The 24,347-nt window shown below is 46.9% G+C and overlaps 1 protein-coding gene across 5 annotated transcripts in view; it reads left to right on the top strand.

Annotated features, from left to right (window-relative positions):
• Window positions 1-24,347, top strand: part of DENND2B (DENN domain containing 2B) — a 218,674-nt gene that overhangs the window by 81,228 nt on the left and 113,099 nt on the right. The gene's annotated exons all lie outside the window — the stretch shown is intronic.

The following is a 24,347-nucleotide window of genomic DNA, read 5'->3' on the forward strand; positions in this document are numbered from 1 at the left end:
TGGGGATTTGATAAGAGTTGTGAGCTTATGGCTGACATTTGCTGATTTCCCCATCCCATTTGGTCTTAAACTGATTTGTCTTTGGCAGACAACCCAATTGGTAATGGTCAGAGAATTGCCCAAATATGTCTTCCCTGCTAATCCTGTTTACCCACAAACCTGCCTGGCTTCTGCATCTCTCACCAATCATGAGTGATTCTGTTTTCTCTAAGGAACTCACATCCTCTTCAACCACCTTCTTCCAACTCCTTTCTTTACTGATCATTGTGCTTAGTTACCTTGTGAGACACCTTCCTTGTCCTCTTCTGCCTCAAGCAGGGGGCAAAAGCTGACCCGAATCACATAGCCAAGAAGCACAACATCAAGAGTGCTTCCAAGGAGGTCAGACATTTGGGGCCAGAATTAGATGGTGTGAAGAATCGGTGCTTCCAGTCTTGTCCTTGAGAATGCCTTTGGAGGTTCATAAAACTACCCCCCACTTAATTATCCAGTCCTCCTTCCTGGAACAGTGAATGAGATATGTAAAAATTGTTTAATCTTCTTCCTCTTAGATTTGATTTTATTGAGATGCAATTTTGTATTTTAGCGTATAGAAACAGTATTTTTGCCACATTATTCAGTCATGAACTTATCTGAGCTTTCAGCTACCATGTCTAGTATTGATAGTGTGTTTTTGTTTGTTTTTTAAGTATCCTCAGCTTACGGACATGACTGGTAAGAAAGTGCTGGGTAAAGACAGGCTGCATGCCCTTGTTATGATGTTGGTGTGGAAGGAGCTGACTACTTCCCATCCTGTGGAGAGGAGGAAAAGTGCTCCCAAGGGAACCTGGGTTGGGAAAGCTTGATCCTTCCTGCTGTGCCTGAGTCTCTAAGCTAGGCATGCTGGAGTGTGCACTGCCTGCCTTGCCCAGCTTCTTTTCCTTTTTTACCCCTACTGTGTGTCATTTCAGGAAATACTTGAGCTCAAAGCCTTACAAAGTTCCCTCATTTTGAAAGGCATGATTTAATTATAGCAGGATTGCATTCTTTAAACATGCTGTTTAGTGGAGTTAATGTAATTATTCCCCCGTCCTAACCCCCTGCCATTTTTGTTTAGGAAAGAATTCATTCTTGTGATGCCATAGTAAGTCCTAAATGGGAGTTTCTTGTCTGAAGCCATGTACATTTCCTGTACGATACACACATTGCTAATTTATGCCAACTAAAGGTGTTTCAGTGCTCCATGTATAAACTACAAAATCTCCTTGTAGAAAGAACACTTCAAGAAAATAGAATGGTTCTTTTTTTTAAAAAATGCATTTTTATTGAAAAAGCATATATATAGAGAGGAGAGCTAGAAAGGTCTCCCATCCATTGGTTCATTCCCCAAGTGGCCGCAAAGACTGGAGCTGAGCCAATCTAAAGCCAGGAGCCAGAATTTTCCTCCCATGCTCCCATGCGGGTGCAGGGTCCCAGGCTTTGGGTCGTCCTCTACTGCTTTTCTAGGCCACAAGCAGGGAGCTGGATGGGAAGTGAAGTAGCTGGAACACAAACTGATGCCCATATGGAGTCCAGAAATGCTAGGCAAAGATTTAGCCTCTAGGCTATCACGCTAGGCACTACAATGGCTCTTTTTGAATGGCATTCCAAATTGAACGATGTTCCAGATGACAGAGAATTTTTTGTTAGAGTGGAAACGCTTATCCAGGTGTTCTTAACCTGGGGGTGTCAATGGGTATCATGTTATTCCAAACAAATATAGCCATAGCAAAATTTTGTCTCCTTCTTTCTATGTTGCTCAAGGATGCTTTCCTTGTGTTTATCTTGGATCTTGTTCTTTGATGACAGCAGCCTGCATTTTCATCTGGTTTTGGGAAGTAAAACCTGTGGTCACAGGGCAGGATGAAACTAGTAGTTCTAAGTAGGGAGCCATTTACCTTTGCGTCCCTGGCGCCAGGCTGTGAGGAGCTGGAGTAGCCAGCTGCAGACCTTTGTTGTGCAGCTTCGAGGTGAGGCTGGGTGAAATCGTATGGTCTGCGAGACAGGCGTTGGCTGCCAGAGGAATGACATCAGCTGGTTTACAAGTGCCATGGAGGAAGGGGAGATTCCATGTGCGTGGTTGTCTTGCTAAGTGTGGGAAGGTGTCCAAAGCCACCCTGGCAGTGCTTTCAGCAATCAAAGCCTTTCCCAAAACAACTCTGTTACCTCCTGTTGTACCCACAGGGACCTGGACTTGGAAGCAGTTGTGCAGCCTTGGCTGGGGGAGCAGAGTTGTGAGGGTAGAACAGACATGTATATGTGTATTGTCAGTGTCGATTTTGTGTTAATGCTAACGCCTGAGTAAGATTTGCCAGCTGGGAGTTGGATAAGAAGAGAAAAGGGGAAGCACTATGTGGGGGTTTTTGTTTGTTTGTTTGGTTGGTTGGTTGGTTTTTGGAATCTGTGTAGGAATTTCCGTCTTCTTGGAATGAAACTTTTTAATTCAAATCATCTTTTAAAGCCAAACTTATTTTATGATTTCCTTTGGACACCTGTATGTAAACATTTACTCTGCATCAGGATGGAATTTCTGATAATGTCCTTTCTGTGTTCTTCTCCTACTCTATGCTGATCCTAGAATGATCTCACAAGGCCATGAGTTGTATGAGAAATTGGAGAAAGCACTTCTACGGGGAGATCAGCTCCTTGCTCAGCCTTGCCTAGATACAGGTTTCTGGGAACTGGGGTGGGGCTTCTGGGGGGTGGGGCACCTAGAGTTAACCATAGGATTGGAAGAAGCTTTATGGCCTGAACAGTATGACAGAGAATAGAGTTGGGTTCTCTTCAGGAAGTGTTGGAGCCAGTGAAACCCTGTGCCTCAGCCTGGTTTTCCTGTCCCATGTTGGGCTCCCTCCTTGGCTTCCATCTTCCTCTCCAAACATGTTAGACATGAAGCTGCTGCTTGTGAAACAGCTAATGCTGGTGCTTATGCTAAGAGAATCAAACATCCCCATCCCTTGGGGCTGGGGTGGTGGTTTACAAGCTAATCCTCAACTTGCGGAGTCAGCATCACCAGTGGGTCCACTTTGTGTGGCTGTTCCACTTCGGATCCATCTCCCTGCTTATGACTTGGAAAGCAACAGAAGATGGTCCAAGTATTTGGACCCTCCACCTATGTGGAAAATCCAAAAGAATCTCCTAGCTCCTAGCTTTAGATAGGCTCTACTCTGGCCATTGTGGTCATTTAGGGAGTTGATGAAAGATTCTCTCTCTCTATGTCTATGTGTATGTGTGTGTCTCCTTCTCTTTGTAAATCTGCCTTTCAAATAAAAACAAAATAAATCCTTAAAAACAAAGCAAAAACATCTCTAGGCCTGCCTGGGCTTCTATGAGACCCTTGTCCATGTTCGAGGGTAGCTACTGTTCACAGGAGGCTAGCTCAGGCTCATTCTGCCTGGGCATCTTCCCATGTAACTATAGTGTTGTTCTCTTCCTTTGGGCTTTTAGATATGAAGACCCTCACAGTCTCTGGGCTGCCCAAATCCTTGTTCTGAGAACCCAGTGCCTCCTCTCTGGGCCCAGGAAGCTGTGGCTAAGCCCTTGGTTTCCTTCTTAGCCTGCAGTTCTGGGAAGCTGTCTGCATTCCTTTCTGCCCAACTTTCTGCCCCCAGGGCTGTGTGGGGTGCGGTTACTTCATGCCTCTGTGATGTGGAATGCTGAAACAGGGCCACTAAGGCTGGCCACTGAAGGAACCAGGGCGGTTGGAGGTGACACTGCCTTTGATTGCAATCCTGGGATAAGGAGGTATCTGCCTTGTCAGGGGTAGAGTGCTTCTGATTCTTTACGTTACTGTTGCTTACCGGCTCCCCTGTTCCCCTGTCTCCCTGCCTGCCATTCTGGAAGGGAGGTGGTAAGGAGAGAAGCCATTCTGGAAGGGAGGTGGTAAGGAGAGAAACCTAGTGCTCCTTTTTTTTTTTTTTTTTTTTTTTGTGGTCTTTGCCACTGATATTTGGGGACAGCAGGTGTCTTGTGAGAAAGAAGCTTAAAGGCAGGTGTGAAAATGTATCTCCTGGTATTCATAATGCCGTCACCCCATTGTGGCTGTGTGGACCTCTGAGCAGTTTGTAGAGGCATCCCCTGGAACCTGAAGCCACTGGCTGGCTTTACCTGGTTTAACATTTCTTTCAGAAGGAGCAGTATCAGCTCCCTGTAGACTCCAAAGAGCATTATGAAGCATGAACATGCTGGGCAGAAGATGAGTCAGAGAAGGAGTCTCCTTGTCCAAGGGTGTGCAGGTGTGTATGTATGTGTGTGGGCATGTGTGGATGTCTGGAAGTAGAGGATGGGGGTGAACAATTCTAATGAACGAAAATGAAAGAGAGGTTGGATTACGAGAGTGGGAAAGCTGGGGATTTTTGCAAAGATGTGTTTCAAAGTGCTGGAGGCCAGAAGTAGTAGGGTGGTGGGTTTGGGCATGCTTGGTTGTGCTTGTAGTGACGAGTACCTTGGTTATGATAGCTAGGAATGCCACCTTCTGGGAATATGGCTGATTCCCAGCAGCTCCTCTCACCATGCACCCATTAATACACCTACAATAGTCTTGTCTATTAGGGAGGTGCTGGCATAGCGTGTTCAGGGGCAGAGGCACTGGATCTGAAAGTGGGGTAGGCCGCTGGAATGCTCAGCTCCCAGTTGATGAATAGCTTCTTTTCAGTTGTGAGTCCTTGCAGATCTAGCCTGTGGAAGTGTCTAGGCCATGGTAGGGCACTCTTGTCTGGTGCCCTGCCTCGTGGGAGCTTGAGATCAGATGGGGCTTAATTTGAAGCCCTACTGAGATGTATATTAGAAAATTACTGCTGGTCTTGATACTTCTGTCTCTTGCCTTTATCTTGCCATCTCTGTCAGGAATTGTGAGCAGCCAGACTGATCAGGACATTAAGAACAGAGCTACAGGTAGCTGTGTGCCACTATCCCAATGTACCCAGACCTGTCCCTAGGTGTGCATTTGTGATAAGGAGGTCTCTCACCCACATAGAATGGGATAGGCATTGATTCTATCTCTGGCATCCCTAGTCTTGTCAGGGCCCAGAGATAGAACCAAGATTTTGCTTTCCAGACACCAGTCTGTGGGCACTTGCTGAGTTCTTTAGCTTAGAAAACATTGTGGGGAAATATTATATAAAGCTTCTTTTCTAATTGAGGGAATTTGTAATCAGTTAGGAGATACAATATTTATTCAACAATTAGAATATCAGAGATCTTCACCATATTGGTTACTGAAATAAATAAACTGTTTCTTAATACCATAGGGAGCTTTCTTGGAAGAGGCAGGATTTTTCTTGATTTTTGGAAGTTGGGTAGAGTTTTTTTTGGGGGGGTGGTTTACTGAGGTATTTTACTAAAAACATTATTTTCTTTCCTTTTTTTTTTTTTTTAGGTAATGTTTACATAGTCGATCAGGGTGGGAAGGATCTAGGGTTAGAGAGAAGTGGGCGTGATCATTGTTTCCAAGCTTTCTGTATCTTCTTCCCATTTTTAAGGGGAGGGGAGAGACAAGGGCATAGGCCATAGGCAGCCTCCCCACTCTCCCAGTATCCAAGGATGGGGAAAGGCCACCTGATGTCAACCCAGGGTCACAATGGCGCATGTTCCGAGAGTCCTGCCCAAGTGGATGTGACAGTTTCAAAATGCTGTTGATCTCACCGATATATGGATGAGGACTCCTTTCCAATGTCCATTGGCTGACACCATCGACCTTACAGTCTCCAATTACTCAGATATTTGCTGTCATCATTTGGCTGGGATAGTTGTCCATATGTTCTGTTCTCCATTCTCTGCTATGGTACCAGATGCCCTCTGCAACCCCAGTGAGCTACCATGTCCTTCATGTGCACCATCGTCTGTCATCCAGTATTCCATCCTCTACAGTGAGGAAGACCAGTTCTTCTAGGTGGGCTCATGGACCTGAGCCAGGTGACCTGGGCCGTGCTGGAACCCCCACTGCTGGGGCTCATGGACCCAGCTCCCATCACGTAGGTGAGCTTGGTGACCTGAACCAGGAGACCTGGACCTCTCCAGGCCTCCTACCCCTGGGGCTCACGGATCCAGCACCCAACACAGGTGGGCCCAAGGACCTGGGCCAGGAGACCCAGGCCCTGCTGAACCTCCCATTCCTGGGGCTCAAAAACGCAACACACACTACATAAATGGGCCCTAGGACCTGGCCCTGAAGACCCAGGGCTCGGCCAGACCCCCACCCCTGAGGCTTATGGGTTCAGCACTCATCACACAGGTGGGCATAAGGCCCCAGGCCATGTGACCTAGGACCTGCAAGACCTCCCCACCCCCCAGAGCTCACAGACCCAGCCCCAACCATGCAGGTGGGCTCAGTGACCTGGACCAGGAGACCCAGGCCCCTCCAAGTCCCCCACCCCTGGGGTTCACAGACCTGATGCCCACTACATAGATGGGCCCTAGGACCTGGACCAGGAAACCCAGGGCCAAGCCAGAACCTCCATCTGAGGCTCACAGGCCCAGATAGACTCACTGCACAGGACTCACTGCATAGTACTCACTGCACAGGTAGACTCATGGCCCCTGTGACCCAGGACCCCCAGACCTCCCACCCCTGGGGCTTATGGACTCAGCCCCCATCACACAGGTGGGCTCTGTGACCTGGATCAAGAGACCCAGGCCCCTCTGGGACCCCCACCCCTGGGGCTCATAGATCCATTACCCAACTCACTGGCAAGCCCAAGGGCCCCTATGTCCCTGGGACTCACGGACCTGACACCCACCTCCCCCATACTAACATGGCTCAGCTTCCCGTAGCATTCACCAGTGGGTGCGTCAGCAGCCCCCAGTACTGGCTCAAATGTGAACTGACTGGAGATGCGGCCCGACTTGGCTCCTCTGACACCCCATCCTGGTTCTTGGATCTGTCAGTAGGTGTCAAGAACTGGCCTGGCCTGGCCCAGCCCCTGACCTGAGCCACATGTATGCCGGTAGGCGCACTGTAACCTGGTCTGGTTTGGGCTACTCCTTGTCTTGGTTCTTGTGCTTACCTGCAGAGACTGCAAGCTGACAAAGGAATTCACCAAGCTCCTCTATCTGGTCTCCTCCCAGTGGCAGATCTTGCATATACCAATGGGTCCCTGGCCCAGGTTGGCTTTGTTGACCTGTTGTCCTGGCAGGAATGGCGTCCTTGCCCAATCAACCTGTACCCTTTCTCGTTGTTAATATTGGGTTTTGTAGCCCATCCTGGGTGGAATTTTCTAAGCAGGAGAGAGGTGGAATGTGTTTTGCAGGTGGGGAACAGCAAATGTACAGAACTTGGCATCCCAGGATCACAGTGATGATCTTGGCAGGTCTGGCAGAGTAAAGTAAAAAATGTGAGGTTTACAAGTTCTGCCTTGGTGCATGGAGATGGGAGATGATGCATGGAGATGGGAGATGGGAGTGAAAGTGGAATTATGGAAATCTCCTTTATGTGAGAAAGCAGGATAGTTTTGTTGTAGAAGATGAAGAATGACATGGGTTGGGAGATTGGCAGGAGGAATGAAGAGGAAGGAATGAAATCTAGCGACTATTTCCAGGTGCAATAGGCAGGATCTAGACATGGGATACTAAGGATGAAAATCAATTCTGACTTGTGAGAGTTGACCTAAAGTATACATACTTTTTCATTAAGTATCTCAGAGATGTCCTGACTATTTAGAGTTCATCTAGTTTGGCTTCGTTTTTACAAATAGAGAGATTGAAGCTAAGAAAGGGCAAGGGACTATTCCCAACTCAAACAATTTTGTGTGGAAAGCAGGCTCTAATCGGGGCCTTCGCTCTTGCAGTGTTTTTAAAGACTAAATTAGTACAGGGGAGAGAGTGTGGGGTCAGGGAAAAGTCTGGATAGTTGGGTGACACTAGGTGCTAATCGATCCTGAGCAGGACAAAACATATTCAGAAGCTTCCAGACCATATCAGCAGTTCTGCAGTTGAAAATTGAGAGTTTGTAGAACCACTGGATAAGGGTTCGTATATGTTGGGTCTTTGTGGTTCTGAGATTCTCAAGAGTACCCAAAAATGATGTGTATGAAAGAGAGTGAATTGGACTTTTTGATGGTCTGGCTGGTTTCCTGTATGGTGCTTTACTAAGGAAATTTCATGAGTAACTTGACTGTACTTGGTTTTCACTTTATGTACTGCTGACCACCAGACCTCACTTTCGTGAGAGATGACAGTTAGTAGCCTGAGGTTGCTGATCATTAGTGGCCAGGGATGCAAAATTATTTGCAGCTGTGGCTCAATTTGTGTTACCCACTTCCTCTGAAAGTACCAGCTTCCGTGTGTATTCTCTCTTCCTTTCCCCCATCTCCCTCCCTCCTTCCCTCTTTTATTTGTCTCTTTCACTATTTTTCTTGTTTCATTTCCTGCCTTCATTCTCCATTTCCTCCACGCTCATCTGTCTGGTTTAAATAGCTTTATGTATTAGCTTAGCGTGGTAAAACTCAGACATGACCACAGCGGAACACCTTGGAAGATTCTGTTTTGTTTGTGTTCCTGTGTGTGACTGACATTCAGGGAGCCTACACAGGATTGGGAGTCATTCTAGATGCTTCCTCCGCTCCAGAACCAATCATCCTCCAAGTTCTTAGGATCATCCTCCTTTGTTTCCATTCTCACTGTCCCATGTTGCAAGAGGGGAAGCAGTAGACGGAAAGGGATCAAGGCTAGGGAAAGAAAAACAGAGAAGAGGGTCCCCTTAACTGTTCTCAGAAGCATCCTGGGGAGTGTTCCTCTGGAAAAGGCTCTTGTGCTGCTTGTGCTAACTCCCAGCGGATTCCCCACTGATCAGCTGCACTGGACTCAAGATAAACCAGAGGATGGCTGCTTCCTGGGACCAGGGCAGTCTGTGCCTTTGCCCCGGGGGCTGGACTCCTGTATATGACTGTTGTGTGCAGCCATAACCATTGAATTGTGTTGCTAAAGGTGAGCAGCTGTGTATGCAGGCATTTGCGGGAGAGGAAGCAAGAGATACTTGGCAGAAATGAGGTTCTGTGTGCTTTTCCTAGCTTCAGCGGTCCTTCACCTGCTCTTAGTCAGACCCAGCCACTGGGAAGGCAGCAGCTCTCTTTCTAAAGATTCTGTTTTTAAAAATTCTTTTAATTAAGTTTCTTTGACAATCTTGACATAATTAGGGTAAAAAGGTTCAAGCACTACAGGAAGATGGGCAAGACAATTAGTTCCACATTGTTTCCTTAATATATCTGAGGTAAAAGGGGATTTTAAGGGAGCAACCCCACCCAGTCTCCCTCCCACCCCAGGTCCCAGATGTGGGGCATGCTCTGTGGGTCTTGCTCAAGTGGTTTTGATAGTTTGAAGTTATGAATTGCTGCCACTCTCACCACTCCATGCATGATGAGGTCTTTGGAGAATCCACTATTGACATAGTCCATCTTCGAGTCTCCATTTGCCCAGTATTTTCATTGCCAACATATAGCTGAGGTGGTTGATTGACTTGTTTTGTCCTCTGTCTTTTGATGGTTAGGGTTCTGAGTCCAGCAGTTCGATTGGGGAGATCCCCAAAGAAACTTTGTCTGAGGTGTTCAGATTCATGTATGTACTAGCAAGCACAGGGCCTGGCACAGTCCATTGCCCCGATCACCTGGTGGTTGCAAGTGCTGGGTTGGTTCTGTTTCCATCCCTGACTTTCACTGGAACCAATGGGTATTTGCAGTCCAGCCTGGTTCTGCCCAGCACATACTCGGCCCTCACATAAACCAGTGGAAGCTGCAGCCTAGTCGGAGCAACCCACAGTAACCCCCACCGGGCCTTCCCCCTACCCTGGTTTGCCAGTATGTGCAGCAGACCAGTCCAGTCTGTCCCACATCCCATTCGGCTCTCATACATGTCAATGGGTATTAAAACCTTGTTCCATCTAACTATCCAGCCTTCACGGATGTTGTTGGGTATCTCTGTCTAGTCACCCCAGATCCTGTCCTAGTTTTTCTGCCCTCCCATGGGGGGTGGTAACCCAAGAAGGAGGAGCCCACTATTTCCCTCCCAGGCCACTGCCACTCCCGGATTATGCACTCTCCAGCTGGTTCTGTGGTTTAACTTGACAGAACTAGCTTTCTAAAGATTCTTAAGGTGACACAGTTGGTAGTGTCCTTCATTGAACGTGATTGGACTTGTTCGTTCTTTCTTTCTTTTTAAGAAACATACACTTGTGACTTTTTTTAAAAGATTTATTTTGGTTGCGAAGTCAGATATACAGAGAGGATAGATAGAGAGGAAGATCATCCGTCTGGTGATTTGTTCCCCAGGTGGATGCAATGGCCGGAGCTGAGCCAATCCGAAGCCAGGAACCAGGAGCCTCTTCTGGGTCTCCCATGCAGATGCAGGATCTCAAGGCTTTGGGCCGTCTTCAACTGCTTTTCCAGGCCACAAGCAGGGAGCTGGATGGGAAGCAGAGCTGCCAGGATTAGAACCAGTGCCCATATGAGATCCTGGTGCGTTTAAGGCAAGGACTTTAACGGCTAGACCATGGGGCTGGGCCCTGGACTTGTTCTTGATGTCTGTCCCAACTGCCACCCCCAGCTGTGTGGCACCATTCTCACACAAAGAATGTTCCTCTGTCCTCCAGGTACTGTTGCTATTGAGGCTCCACTTCGTCACCCCCAGCAATAGGTATTTAAGGAGGAAATGGACCACATGCTGAGTGGAGGAAGGATGTTTGGGATTTGGTTAATTGTTCTCATCTGGAAGGTTCTTCCCACTCTCCGCTGCCCATCCCTTTAGAACAGCCCAGGAAATCAATCCTCAGTCTCTCCTCTGAGCCATCCTTCATAAAAACATGGCTCCTGTCAGAAGCTCACTGAGACAGTGGCAGCACAGAACCTTCAAACCTCCCAGCCCCTCATCTTTGCCTCAGGCAACCCTGGCAGCTGTCTCTGGATCTCTAAGCCTCCAAGTGGGCTGCTAGCTCTGCCTCTTATGGTTGGTGAAGCTCTGAATATGACAGGAGGTAGAGTGATGGAGCGCAGAGAGTGTTAGATCCAAAAGATCCCCGAACCACGGACAGACAAGTTCCACGTGCAACAATGCAAAAGCAAAGAAACTATTGCTAGCTCGAGTGAGGGTCCATGCCTCATCCATCACAGTGGAGTCTTGACAAGGACCCCACTAGTCTCTTATGAGCTGTTTTTATTCCCTCCTACTCACGTATAACTCGTCTCCAAGAAGCTGTGCAGTCCTTATCTTGGCCATGTATAGCTTGTACTGGTGTAGGCCACATTCCATTGTGGACGTGCAGGTGCCCCTGATTGGCCCATCTCCAAGGTTGCTGCCCCCTGCCCACTCCATCACTCTGAGGAAAATGAAACTTTGAAGTGAAGTGAAACTTACACCTACTCCCCAACCTTAGGCCTATCATGGCATCGGTCCTGTTCTTTATGCAACAAAGCCAAGCAACGATTACAGAAGCCAATATAGCGATTATGTGCTATTTATCCCCAATAACCCGTTAACACTACTGTTGTTAGAGTAAATCCCTGCCACCCAGTCTTGCACCCCTAAGTCCACAAGAGAAGAACCCCACCTTGCTGGGTTCTCCTAAGCATCCCCTCGCTCCTGCACCTGTCAGCTTCTGTGGCCTCTTCCTTGACAATGTGGGCCGTGCCTTAGTGATGGCAGGTGTCACCTGTCTTGACGGTGGTTGACTCATCTTTTCAGCACCTTCAGGACTGCAGAATGGTTGCCTTCCTTTGTTTGCTGGGACCTGAAGTAAGCTGCTGTCTCCCAGTTGTGGCATCTGGAGTCCACAGTCTAAGAGAGGAAGCTCTTATGTTGGCATTTGTTGGGTGGGAACAGTAATGCTTGATCGTTTGTTCTTTTCCCACTGTTCTCCTCCCAGTTGTCAGCAGTCACATGGGGAATAGGCAGTCATGACACCCCAGGGTAGAGACTCCTAGACATGAAAGAGAAAAGGGCCTTCTGATACCCAGCATTGTGTCTTAAAATCCCAGAGTGCTTCTTCCAGGTCTCCCACACAGGTGCAGGGTCCCAAGGCTTTGGACTGTCCTCCACTGTTTTTCCAGGCCATAAGCAGGGAGCAGGATTGGAAGTGGAGCAGCTGGAATATGAACCAGTATCCATATGGAAATTTCCCATATTTGCTATTCTCAGACTTCCCATCAGATGGCCAAATGAGGCCCATATCCCACTCTGCTCCATTCTAAAGGACTTTTTGTCCTTTGGGATCTTAAACTGATGTTGCCTTCCACCTTTCCTTCCAAAATCCTCTCCTTATCTCACCCATCTTCCCTTCCTTGTGGTCCTAGAGGTCTGTTTCCTTCCAGTATATGTTCTTCTCTGTTGCTCCTTAAGTAAATGGACATTTTTCTTTTCCCATTTTTTAAAGATTTATTTATTTTTAGTGGAGAGGCAGATCAGATTTACAGAGAGAAGGAAAAACAGAAAATTCCTCCATCCACTGGTTCACTCCCCCAAATGGCTGCAAGCAGCCAGAGTTGATCTGATCTGAAGCCAGGAATCAGGAGGTTTTTCCAGGTCCCCCATGTGGGTGCAGGGTCCCAAGGCTTCGGTTCATCCTCCACTGTTTTTTTCCAGGCCATAAGCAGGGAGCAGGCTTGGAAGTGGAGCAGCTGGATATGAACCAGCACTCTTATGGAATGCCAGTGCTTACAGTGAGGAGGATTAGCCAGTTGAGCCATTATGCTGGGACCAAATAAATGAACATTTATAAATACCTCTTCTGTACAAAACAGCAAACTGATTCTGTTCTACAGAGGGAAAATATTTGCATTGCGTATATTTTAATAAGAAAAGAGTGAAATGGTATCTGGATTCCAAATCTAGGTTCCGTACCTCGAAGAAAAAGAGTATTTGAAAAAAAAAAGGCATCTTTTACGGGATATTGCAGTTTATTTAAATGACACTCGTCTGGGCACTAGGGCCACCTTCCACGTTCCAAGTGCAGGCATCGGATCTTGAGGGACACCTGCCCTTCTCTCTTGCCTCATTCTTAGGAGGGGTGCTACAGTCTGCAGTGCAGGAGACACGCTGATGTGTCCATGTCCCAACAATGTCCGAAGAAGCTGAGCACTACATTCCTACCAGCTAATGTTTCAGTCACCATATTCAAAACCCTTGTCTTGGTTCCCAAGTGGCTATCAGATGACAGCTGAGTATAGAAAGTTAAATCTCCCCAAGAATTCTCTCTGCTGGTTAAAAATACCCCCATGCGATTCTGATCATCATGACCCAGGGTTGGGGGAGACAGCATCAAAAATTGTTTGGATTCCTGCGCTGCTCAACATCCTTGCCAGGGCTCTGGCCTCCAGAGCCCTGGTTGGAAGGTTTTGATGGGAGTAGCCAGAGGGACCAAGGGCAGATCAAGCAGGGCTCAGCTGTTTTTTTCCTTTGTTCTTCTTTTCTTTCTGTGAGCATTCTTAACCTCACATAGTTCCCGAAGAGATGACTCCACTGGGATAAATGTGGCTATCTTCTCTCTCCCTGTTCTGCAGGAGGACTTAGAGCCTCTTTAAGCAGGCCTATTCTCTCACTCACAGCGTAAGGGACACACACACAGGCTCGACTTCTGTTTTTCTTTAGGTATACTTGCTGGCCCCTGTGAGCATAGTGGGTATCTCCTGGAAACACTTCTGTTCTATCAGAATGGAACAGAGCGGGACACAGACCTCATTTGATCTGAATTCTGTAGTTTGCTTCCTTAGCTAAACTCCAACTCTTGGCCTCATCAGCTGACTAGTGGGGAACCTTCCCACAAGTTTTTTTCATTTATACCATCTTCATCCTGTTGTCATGCAATCTCCCCCCTCAACTTAAATGGAAAATTACACATTTTGTCCTTTAAGAATCTCATCTTGTTATGTATAACTTGTGACTTTCAGGTTGTGGAGCCCTTCTCGCTGATTATCACTAGTAAATTAATTTTTTCATCCTAACTTATACATGTTTAATAGGCATGTCATCCATCTCATTGACAAAAAGACATGACCATAATAGGAATCTAGAACAACTGGGAAAATAACCCATTTGCACAAATAACTCAGATATAGAAATCCTCAGCAAAACACTAGCAAACCAATTCAATTGCATACTGAAAGGATTTTACACCTAACTGAATGGGATTTATCACTGGAATACAAGGCTGGTTCAACACATGCCAATAAGAAATTACATGGAAAGTGCTCAGATTTCTAGAAATTTCAGAGAACCTGTTTCTGGTTAATAGTTATCTATTTTCTAGCATCATTTGTGCCAAGCTATTCTGAATTATCAATCTGTCCAACCTGTCCAGCTGTTTGTGTATCTCTTATTTTATCCAAAGGATTAAGAAAGAGTTTTCTGAAGTCTAAATCCAATGTTTTTGGCATCATTTCCCTCTTGTGTATGTGTATACCTATGTATGTGTATTTATGTGTAAGATATATAATATACAAATATAAATAACATATAAATATAGATGCATATTACTGGGACTTTAAAAAAAATTTATGTGAGAAGTGAGCATACATCCAAATAGAGAGAAAGCTTCCATCTATCTGCTGATCCCCAGATGCCTGCAGTAGCCTCTAAATGGGGTAAAGCCTGGAGCCAATGAACGACAGGAACCCATGCTACCTGAGCCATTACTACCATTGCCTTCTACAATCTGCCTAGCTGAAATCTGGAATGAGTAGCCAGAGGCAGGCATTGAACCCAGGCCCTCCAATAAGGGATATAAGCATCTTTTGGGGCCGGCGGCCTGGCCTAGTGGCTAAAGTCCTCGCCTTCTACGCCCCAGGATCCCATATGGGCGCCGGTTCTAATCCCGGCAGCTCCGCTTCCATCCAGCTCCCTGCTCGTGGCCTGGGAAAGCAGTCGAGGACAGCCCAAGAGTTTGGGACCCTGCACCCACATGGGAGACCTAGAGGAGGTTCCTGGTTCCCGGCTTTGGATTGGCACACCACTGGCCGTTGCGGCTCACTTGGGGAGTGAATCATCGGACGGAAGATCTTCCTCTCTGTCTCTCCTCCTCTCTGTATATCTGACTTTGTAATAAAAATAAATCAATCTTTAAAATATATATGTATATTTTATTTTATTAGCAATATAATTTTTTTTTTTACTTTTTAAATTGCATTTCATTGTATGACATCATTTCGTAGGCTCTGAGGTTCCCTCAACCCTTCCCCGTACCCTCCCCGCATGGTGGATTACTCCACCTTATTGCAGTATTACAGTTCAAATCCAGTCATGCTTCTTTCATTGCAAGCATGTACCATGCATGGAGTCCAGCATCTTATTGTCCAGATAAATTCAACAGTTTCTTGGGGAGACCATCTCTGGTCTAAAAACAGAGCGGCAGAATATCGTCCTGATAATTAAAAGCCGTAACATAACAGCGATAAGAGTTTACAGCATTATGGAGTTAATTGACATGGTATTGAGTGACTGATATGTTAGAAAATGGAAGTTCTTGGGCCCGGCGGCGTGGCCTAGCGGCTAAAGTCCTCGCCTTGAAAGCCCCGGGATCCCATATGGGCGCCGGTTCTAATCCCAGCAGCGCCACTTCCCATCCAGCTCCCTGCTTGTGGCCTGGGAAAGCAGTCGAGGACGGCCCAAAGCTTTGGGACCCTGCACCCACGTGGGAGACCCGGAAGAGGTTCCTGGTCCCAGCATCAGATTGGCGTGCACCGGCCCGTTGCGGCTCACTTGGGGAGTGAAACATCGGATGGAAGATCTTCCTCTCTGTCTCTCCTCCTCTCTGTATATCCGGCTTTCCAATAATAATAAAATCTTTAAAAAAAAAAAAAAAAGAAAATGCAAGTTCTTAACCACATCCTGTGACTACTTCATTGACATTTCAATTTTAGTTTGTATACAACCGGCTTCTATCCACCTTAAAATGGCTATAGGATACTATTCAGCTGTCTCGTGTCTATTTTCATTTTTGTGTTTAGCAGTTTATTGTATTGAAGCATAATTTTTACTGAACTTGACAGATTTTAGGATAGTCCAAACTGGCTTATAACTTTAACAAGGCATTTGTCAACAGTTGAGGCACAGAACAGTTTTAAGAGGGGTGTGCAGAGAAATCTTCAATTCCCCAGTGAGGAGTAACTTATTTTCATGTCCTACCTCATAAAGTATATGTGAGTCCCGGCTGACTGTTTCCTGTCTGGTTCTAAGCTTTCTTTGTTGTTCTCTATTTATTCTAATTTTTGTTGTTGTTTTGTTTTGTTTTGGGGGTGGGGCTCCGGGGCGACCTTGATGGTCATTGCAGGAGAGGGTGGGGATCCAAAGTTAGAACTAAGTAAGGACCAGAGAAAGCTCCTCTCCCTAGTCCCGAAGGGAGTTTACTGTTCTGTTTCTGCAGACTGCTCAGGGCTCCTGGCTGTTGTTCCGATAACATTGGATCCTGCGAGGAAGGATTTGGACTTCTTCCAAGGAATATAAGCATCTTAACTGGCATCTTAACAACTGGACCAATTTTCTGCCCGTATTTTTATGTATGTATGTATGTATGTAAGATGGAGGAAAGGAGAGGCAGCAATCATTTCCATACCTGCTGGTTGATGCAGTAGATACTCCTCAATATCAGCAATGGCTGAAGCTGGGCCAGGATGAAATCAGAGCCCGGAACTCAGACCAGGTCTCTCCTGTGGCTAGTCTAGCTCAGTTGCCTGAGCTATCTCCATTGTCTCTCAGGGTCTGAGTTAGCAGGAGGCTAGAGTCAGGAGCTGAAGCTGAGAACTGAATTCAGACCCTCTAGTCTGGTACACAGTCTTCTTAACCTGTGTCTTAACCACCAGACTAAAACCTTCCTTGCATATTAATTTTTTCTGCTTAATTTTTTCGATTCTAGAGTTTTACCATGCTATTGCTTATTTAATAAACATTGAATCAAGTACTTGCTATGTATAAAGAAAGATGCTGTATTAAAGCTTATTGGAGATTCAATGATGAATTAAAAATGGTCGATTTGCTCAGAACTTATGTCTAGTTAAAAATATGAAGGGATGAACAGTGGCCTACTGAGGGGCAGGAAGAAAGGAAAAAGAACACCAAAAGGAATGATTTGCTGAAACTAGCACACCTGCCAAATGTTAGAAGCCATCATGGTGGTGTGGTCCACATTAGTCTCTGTGCTGAGATGGAAGGTATTCAACCAATGGACAGTTTTAGATCTTATCCCAACACCGTTTTTGAGGGTCTTCCTAAGTCTGAAATCATAGAGGCATGTTCCTGGAAAGGGAGGTAGTGGTGGTGCTGGGGGGTGTCTGCTTCTGAAAGTAGGATTTAAGAGTTGACACATAAAGCTGAGAATGAAGCCAGAGAAGCCATGGTATGCTAAAGTACAAGATGGAGATGTCTGAATGATACTGGAGTGGGAGACTGTTTCAAGGAACACAGTAGAAGGGATAGAGAATCCAGCCCAGCCAGGGAAAAGTCAGGGCCCATAGACTGGGGAAGGTTTCATGCCCTGGGCTCACACTGCTGTGACCTTGTGCTGATCATACTCTGAGGGTTACTTCTTCCACAGACTTGGGAATTCTTCTGGTTAGATCTTGGAAAAGCAGCTTGAGCCCATCCTGGAAAGATAAACTGGTACTGTCAGTGGGAATCTCAGATATTGCTTCCTTTGTCCAGTGTTTCCTGACCCCAAGCCTGTATTCATGGGATTGATGTTAAAATACTCAGACTTTGGGCTGGTGTTGTGGCATGACAAGCTGTTTCTAGCTGTGATATTGGCATCAGAATGGGTACTGGTTTGAGACTTGGCGACTCCACTTCAGATCCAACTCCTTGCTAATGTGCCTGGGAAGTAAGTGTTTGGGACCCTATATCCACATGGGAGATGTGAATGGAACTCTAGGCTCCTGGTTTTGGTCTAGTTTAGCTCCAGCCATTGGGGTCATTTGCAGAGTGTCTCTCTGTTCCTGTCTTTGTAACTCTTACTATCAAGTAAGTAAAATATTTCTGAAGGAGAAGGAGAAGGAGAAGGAGAAGGAGAAGGAGAAGGAGAAGGAGAAGGAGAAGGAGAAGGAGAAGGAGAAGGAGAAGGAGAAGGAGAAGAAATAATAAACTAGGGCCCGGCACAGTAGCCTAGTGGTTAAAGTCTTCATCTTGAACATGCCGGGATCCCATATGGGCACTGGTTTATGTCCAGAGGCCCTGCTTCCCATCCAGCTCCCTACCTGTGGCCTGGGAAAGCAGTTGAGGACAGCCTAAAGCCTAGGGACCCTGCGCCCTACTTGGGAGACCCAGAAGAAGCTCCTGGCTGCTGGCTTTGGATAGGCTCAGCTCCAGCCATTGCGGCCACTTGGGGAGTGAATCATCAGATGGAAGATCTTCCTCTCTGTCTCTCCTCTCTGTATATCTTTCTGATAAAAAAAAAATAAACTCGTATGTGAACATTGTGGCAGCTACTTCAGCTGAATGAATCTAGCTTAACCTTGAGCTTCATAGTGAGAGCTGTGAGCTAAGTGGCCAAAAGGACCAGAGGACTGGCCAAGTAAAAGAGAGGGGCTCAGCTCATTGTGAAGATGTCCAGGAAATGCCTCACCACAGCGATGTGGGACAGAATAATTGTAGGGAGAATTACACACACACAGGCATACACACATATCTACATGCCTACTTCAGAGCCTCTGGTCAGAGGTGTGGATCGGTGGCGGGGGCGGTGGCAGTGGATGGGGGAGAGTAAGTGGGGGAAAGCGAGACACAGGAAGTGAGGTCAAGAGTAGGGACCTGGGAACATTTCTTATCCTGAAACATCATAACTTGAACAGAAAATTGGTATTTCTCTCTTGTCTAAAGAATGTCAAGTGAAGTATGTGGGGCAGTAGCCACCAAGCTGAAGGTCCTGCCAGATCCAGCTCTCAGGCTGAGAGGGGGGTTGGGATTGACAGGCAGAGGGACACTTTCATTGTGTTGATCCAGTTCTCATAGAGCCCATATAGAGACTGCTGGCTGTGCAGTAACAGATTACCTTTAAGAGAATTTGGTTGCTGTTATGTAAAGGCAGGTTTGTCAGCTGGGAGCTGGGGTGAGTCCCCAATAGTGGCTCAATCCGGTTTCAGGCACTTTGTAGGCCATTTCCAAAATGTTCCTATTCTGTGTTTGACGTCTTTCTTTCCTCTCCAGCCTGCCTTAGGCAGGAAGCCTGGACCACCCATCTTTTCCTCTAGGAACAGCTGTGTTTTGTTGGTGATGGTCTTCAGTCTGATCCAGACAGATAACTCCAAAGTCCCGGGCCAAGAGCTCTGCCGAAGGGGTTGGATATAGGAGACTCACAAACTTTGCGGCTTGTGCCTGAGTGTGAGAAGTCCTTCTGCGGCTGAGACTTCAGAAAACTGGACGACTGCAGTAGAACAATGCAATAGAACGTTCACAGTAGAAGGACTCCTAGCAGATAGCTAGTCCAGCTCTCCTTATGGGGGCGACAAAGCAGGGACCCTAAAGCAGACAAGGAGTCGGGCAGGCTTTCCTACTCCAGAGAGCGGAAAGCAAGACTGAGCTCCCCATTTACTGACACTGACTTTCTATTCCCAAATTAAATTTTTTTCCCTTCTAGCCACATTATTATTCACAGGCAGAAAAGGAAAAATTATGAAGTCCTGAGGGGCTTTTATGTAAATAGCCAGAGCCCTGTGCAGTGTGAATGGTGTGGAGACATGTCATATTCTGCTGTTGTTTTAGAAGGAACTGTTTGTCTTTAGTGGAGATGCTGTAAGACCCTAGACGTAGGGGCACTGAGATCTAGGCTCTTCAGATGCATCTCAAGGTAGATATCTCTTGGGCATCGTAGGATCCAATCAGCAATAGGTACAAATTCACTACTCTTATTTTTTTTTAAGGATTTATTTATTTACTTGGAAGTCAGAATTAGAGAGAGTGGGGAGTGGGGAGAGGAGAGAGAAGAGAGATCCTCTGTTGGATCCTCTGTCTGTCCCCAGATGCCTCAGCAGCCAGCACGAGGCCAGGCTGAAGCCAGGAGCATCATCTCAGTCACCTGTACGAACGGCAGGGGCCCAGACACTTGGGCCGCCTTCTGCTGCTTTTCCTGGGCCAATAGCAGGTAGTTACACTGGAGGTGGATCAGCCAGGACACAAACCAGCATCTGTAAAGGAAGCTGGTGTTGAAAGCAGTGATTTTATCTGCTACAATGTTGGCCCTAGTCTTATTGTTTTTAAGATTTATTTATTTTTATTGGAAAGGCAGAGTTACAGAGGGATCTCCACCACTGGTTGACTTTTCAAAGGGGCTGCAACGGTTGAAGCTGGGCCAAAGGATTTGGGCTATCTTTCACTGCTTTCTCAGGTACATAAGCAGGGAGCTGGATGGGAAGTATAGCAGCCAGGACTAAAACTGGCACTCATAAGGAGTACCTGCGTTGCATCTGGAGGCTTAATCCATCATTCCACAATGATGTCTCCAGGATTGAATTTAAATATATATATATATATACACACACACATAGACATACAGGGCCCGTTGCGGTGGCCTAGCACCTAAAGTCCTTGCTTTGAATGTGTCCCTTAAGGGTGCAGGTTCTAATCCTGGCAAACCTGCTTCCCATCCAGCTGTCTGCTTGTGGGCTGGAAAAGCAGTCGAGGATGGCCCAAAGCCTTGGAACCCTGTACCCACGTGGGAGGCCTGGAGGAAGCTCCTGGGTTGGGACTTCAGATTGGCACAGCTCTGGCCATTGCAGCCACTTGGGGAGTGAATCAGTGGATGGAAGATCTTCCTCTCTGTATATCTGACTTTCCAATAAAAGTAAAATAAATCTTTAGGAAAAAAAAAGATATATTTGAAAGGTAGAAAAACGGAGGGAGAGATGGGGTGGGGGAGCAGGTCTGTGGCAGAGATAACTGTGTAACTTAACAGTGCTGGAGAAGTCAACACCATGGTAAAGGCATCTTTCAACTGTTGGTGACTTGCAGAAGAGAATGATTCTGCCACGAGATGAAGAAGTATTTCACAGAGCGGTGATACCTGAGTTGGGCCTTGAAGGTGGTTAATACTTGGTGCAAGAAAGGCCTTGAGGTGAAAGTGAGCATGAGCAATGGAGGGAGAGAGGAAAAGCATGGCAGATGGTAGAGCACCGGGCCGGGTGGTAGGTCGTCCCTGTAGTGGAGGGAGGGCATGGGCCGAGGAGGTGAAGCCAGGAGGGCTGCAGATTTGAGAGGTAATGCAAGGGGAGCTGATCGCACTGTTGTTGCTCTTATCTAGGCCTTCACTATTGTCCCCCAGTTTTGAAAGAATACTTTAGCAGTAAAGCCCTTCCCCACCCCCTAAACTTTTTTTTTCTTTTTTTTTATTATATTTTTGACATTCTTTACATAGTTAATTAGGGTAAAAAATCCCCCTAAGCTTTTGATGCTGATTTCCAAATTAGAGTGACATGAAATGATTTTTTTTTCATTAAAAATGCTTTTTTTTTTTTTTTCTGATGACATTGTGGCCTACACAGCTGTGGTGAGAGGGAGCATTTTTGACCCCGGATGCAGCTGACCTGAGAACCCTGTCATGGTGGAAGCTGGCCCACGCCTGCAGCCGGCTCGGCTTGGCAGTGAATGATAGAGTGGTGGTGAAAGGCCTATGTGTGGGCACTCCAGTAACAGGAGAGGCCATAAAATCCTGGAGTGCGCCCCAGGAGCATGACCTTACAGGGGAAGTTCTGGGAAACAAACCACATGGAGACTTGACAGGAATTGCTGGTGAAACCCACAAGCAAGGCACAGGATAAAAAGAGATGTCATTACAGCTTGTAAGTCTATGAAAAGATACAGTGAGTGGCATGACATAGCTGTGTGTAAGCTGCTTCTTCCTGGAGCAAAGGAAGCTGTGGGTTTTTATGCATTGGTTCAGCAGGTAGTGGTCCAGTCCCTGCTGTGTGAAGGGAAGATGACAGCTCAATGGTGGAGTTTTGTGCTCCGGACGCCCTCCTGGGGACAGACTGACCCCAAGGAAACAGTTGCACCAATGAGTAGTGACAAGTCCCACTGAGTGGTGCTGAGGGTCAGGTTGGGGAGCATCACTCAGACCCGAGGGGTGTAGAGCTCAAATGAAGCTGGGACATTGGGGAATAAGAATTACCTAGACCTACTGCACCAGGGAGTGTCCCAGACTGAAGGAAACAGCCTGGAGAAAAGCTGGCACTTTGGGGGAGCTAAAAAAGATTCTCTGTGGCCAAAACACAACTGGGGGAAGGGCAGGAAGTATGTCCAGAGGAGGCTGGGGCCTTGTAGGGCTTGGTAAGAAGTTTGGGTTTGTCCCAAGCACACTGGGAAGCCACTGCAGTGTGTTAAGCAGGAAATGACATGATCCCATGTAAAAAGGGAGAGCTCTCTGGAGAATGCCTTTGTAAGGGTGAGCTACTGTGAACTGTATATTTGGCCTTTGTCCTGTTCTCTGGAATCCTGGAATATCCAGACACGGTGTCTGTGTGTGTGTTGTTGAGTTGACAGATGACTGGGGGCTTCTGCACAGCCTCAGGCTGGGGGCTGGTTCCCAAGGGAACTAACTACTTGATTAGGGGATGAGAACTTTTCAAAGTCCCATCCCCCTTCCTTTAAGGAGGGGAGAGGGACTGAAGGATAAGCTGATCACAAATGATTAGATACAACTGATGATTATGCCTGTACAATGAAGTTTTCCTGAACTCCCCCCCACCTCGGAAAGACTGGATGGCCAGAGGAGGTTCAGGGAGTGCAGCTTGTAGGAGGCAGCTTAGAATCTCCGCGCCCCTTCCCCAGAGCTTGCCTTATCCCGCCTCTCATCTGGTGTTCATCTGTATCTTAACACGCCAATACACCCAAGTTAGTGTTTCTCTGACAAATTAATCTAACCCAAGGAGGGGATTGTGGGCATCCTGAGCTAGAGCTGGCGGCTTAATAAGAAGCATTAGTCAAACAACCTGGAGCTTGGGGCCAGTCCTAAAGTAGAGGGTGGACAGTCTTGGGAACAGAACCCTCAATCTGTGGGATGTGACTTTACCTTCAGGTGGTGTCAGAGCTGAGTTGAATTAGAGAACACCCAGCATGTGATGGCTGCAGAACCAATCACTTGCATTGGGGTGGGGCATCCTCTTTACACACACACAGTCGCTGTTGGAATTTTGTTTTGAGTGTTGAGTGAGAGTAGAGGAGAAACTGAGTTTGATTTTGCCCTGTATCTTCAGAGTGGGCAAGAGTGGGAGCTGGGACAATTAGGAAGGTTATGCACCTAACTAAGGTATGCAGTGTGAAGCAATGGCAGTGGAGAGAAAGGACTTATTTTGGAAGCAGAATTGTTTGGAGTTGGCATGTGAATTGGATGTGGGGAGAAAGAGATGGAGCAATTTGAGGTTGTCTCCCAGGTTTCTGTCTCAAATTTGCAGGTGAAGCTCTCAACAGATGAGGCTGTCCACTCCTTATTGGTCAGGAAAGGTCCAGGAGGACTGCCCTGCAGAGGCAGCAGCGGGTTTCAGCTTTCCTCTGGCTCTACTCAGTTCGAGGAGTTCATTGCCCAAACAGGGACTACCGTTCTCCCATTAATGGTGCCCTTTTGGGGTTCCTATTCCTGAGAAGGGTGAGGCCCTGAGGAACCCCTCTACCCCAGCATGCCACTAGGGGGAGCATGGCCTGCATGCTGTGCCTGATCTTGAGGACTTGGATGCTGACTGTATGAGCTTTAGCGCTCAGTGTTTGAGCCCTGGCCCCTCATGCTGCTTAAAACCCTGTCTGACATGTTAGGTGTCCAGTAAATGTTAGTGACTGCTGCTGTTACACACTGAATACTGTGTTATAAAAATGGGTGGGATTACCTCTTTCTCAGAGTGGAGACTGGAAAGGCTGAATATGCTCTTTGCAAGAAGAGCAGAGGGATGCCTGTAGGGTGTGGGGAAAGAGAAGTTTGGGGATGGATTTTGTGATGTCACACATCCTTGCCATCTCATTTGCCTTTGTTGACCTGAGGCAGTAGGGACTCCTGAGCTGGGACTTGAGTGAGATTGGACATTGAAAAGCTCTGGTGGCCTCCGTGAAGCAGTCATGCTAACCCTTAGAGTTTGTACCATCCCGTCACCTCCTGTTGGATTTTTGAAACACTTATCCTACCTTAGCTTTGGTGCTTACTTATGTTTTAAAACTCAAGGCAATCAGAATCTCATTCTGAGAAATTTTGCAATATACAGGAGTCTAATAAAAAGGAACACTGAAGAATTCTGTAAGGGATGATTGCCTGAAAGAGCCCATTGCAGTGCTGCTCTCAGGAGCAGCATTGGGCTGTGTCCTCCTTTAGCCTGTCTTTGTCTGAAGGGGATGCCAAGACCCCAGAGCCTTTTGTTGGCCTCTGGTGAGGAGCTGCAGGGATGAGTGAG

This window comes from Ochotona princeps, chromosome 4 (assembly GCF_030435755.1).
Source record: "Ochotona princeps isolate mOchPri1 chromosome 4, mOchPri1.hap1, whole genome shotgun sequence".
Taxonomy (NCBI): Eukaryota; Metazoa; Chordata; class Mammalia; order Lagomorpha; family Ochotonidae; genus Ochotona; species Ochotona princeps.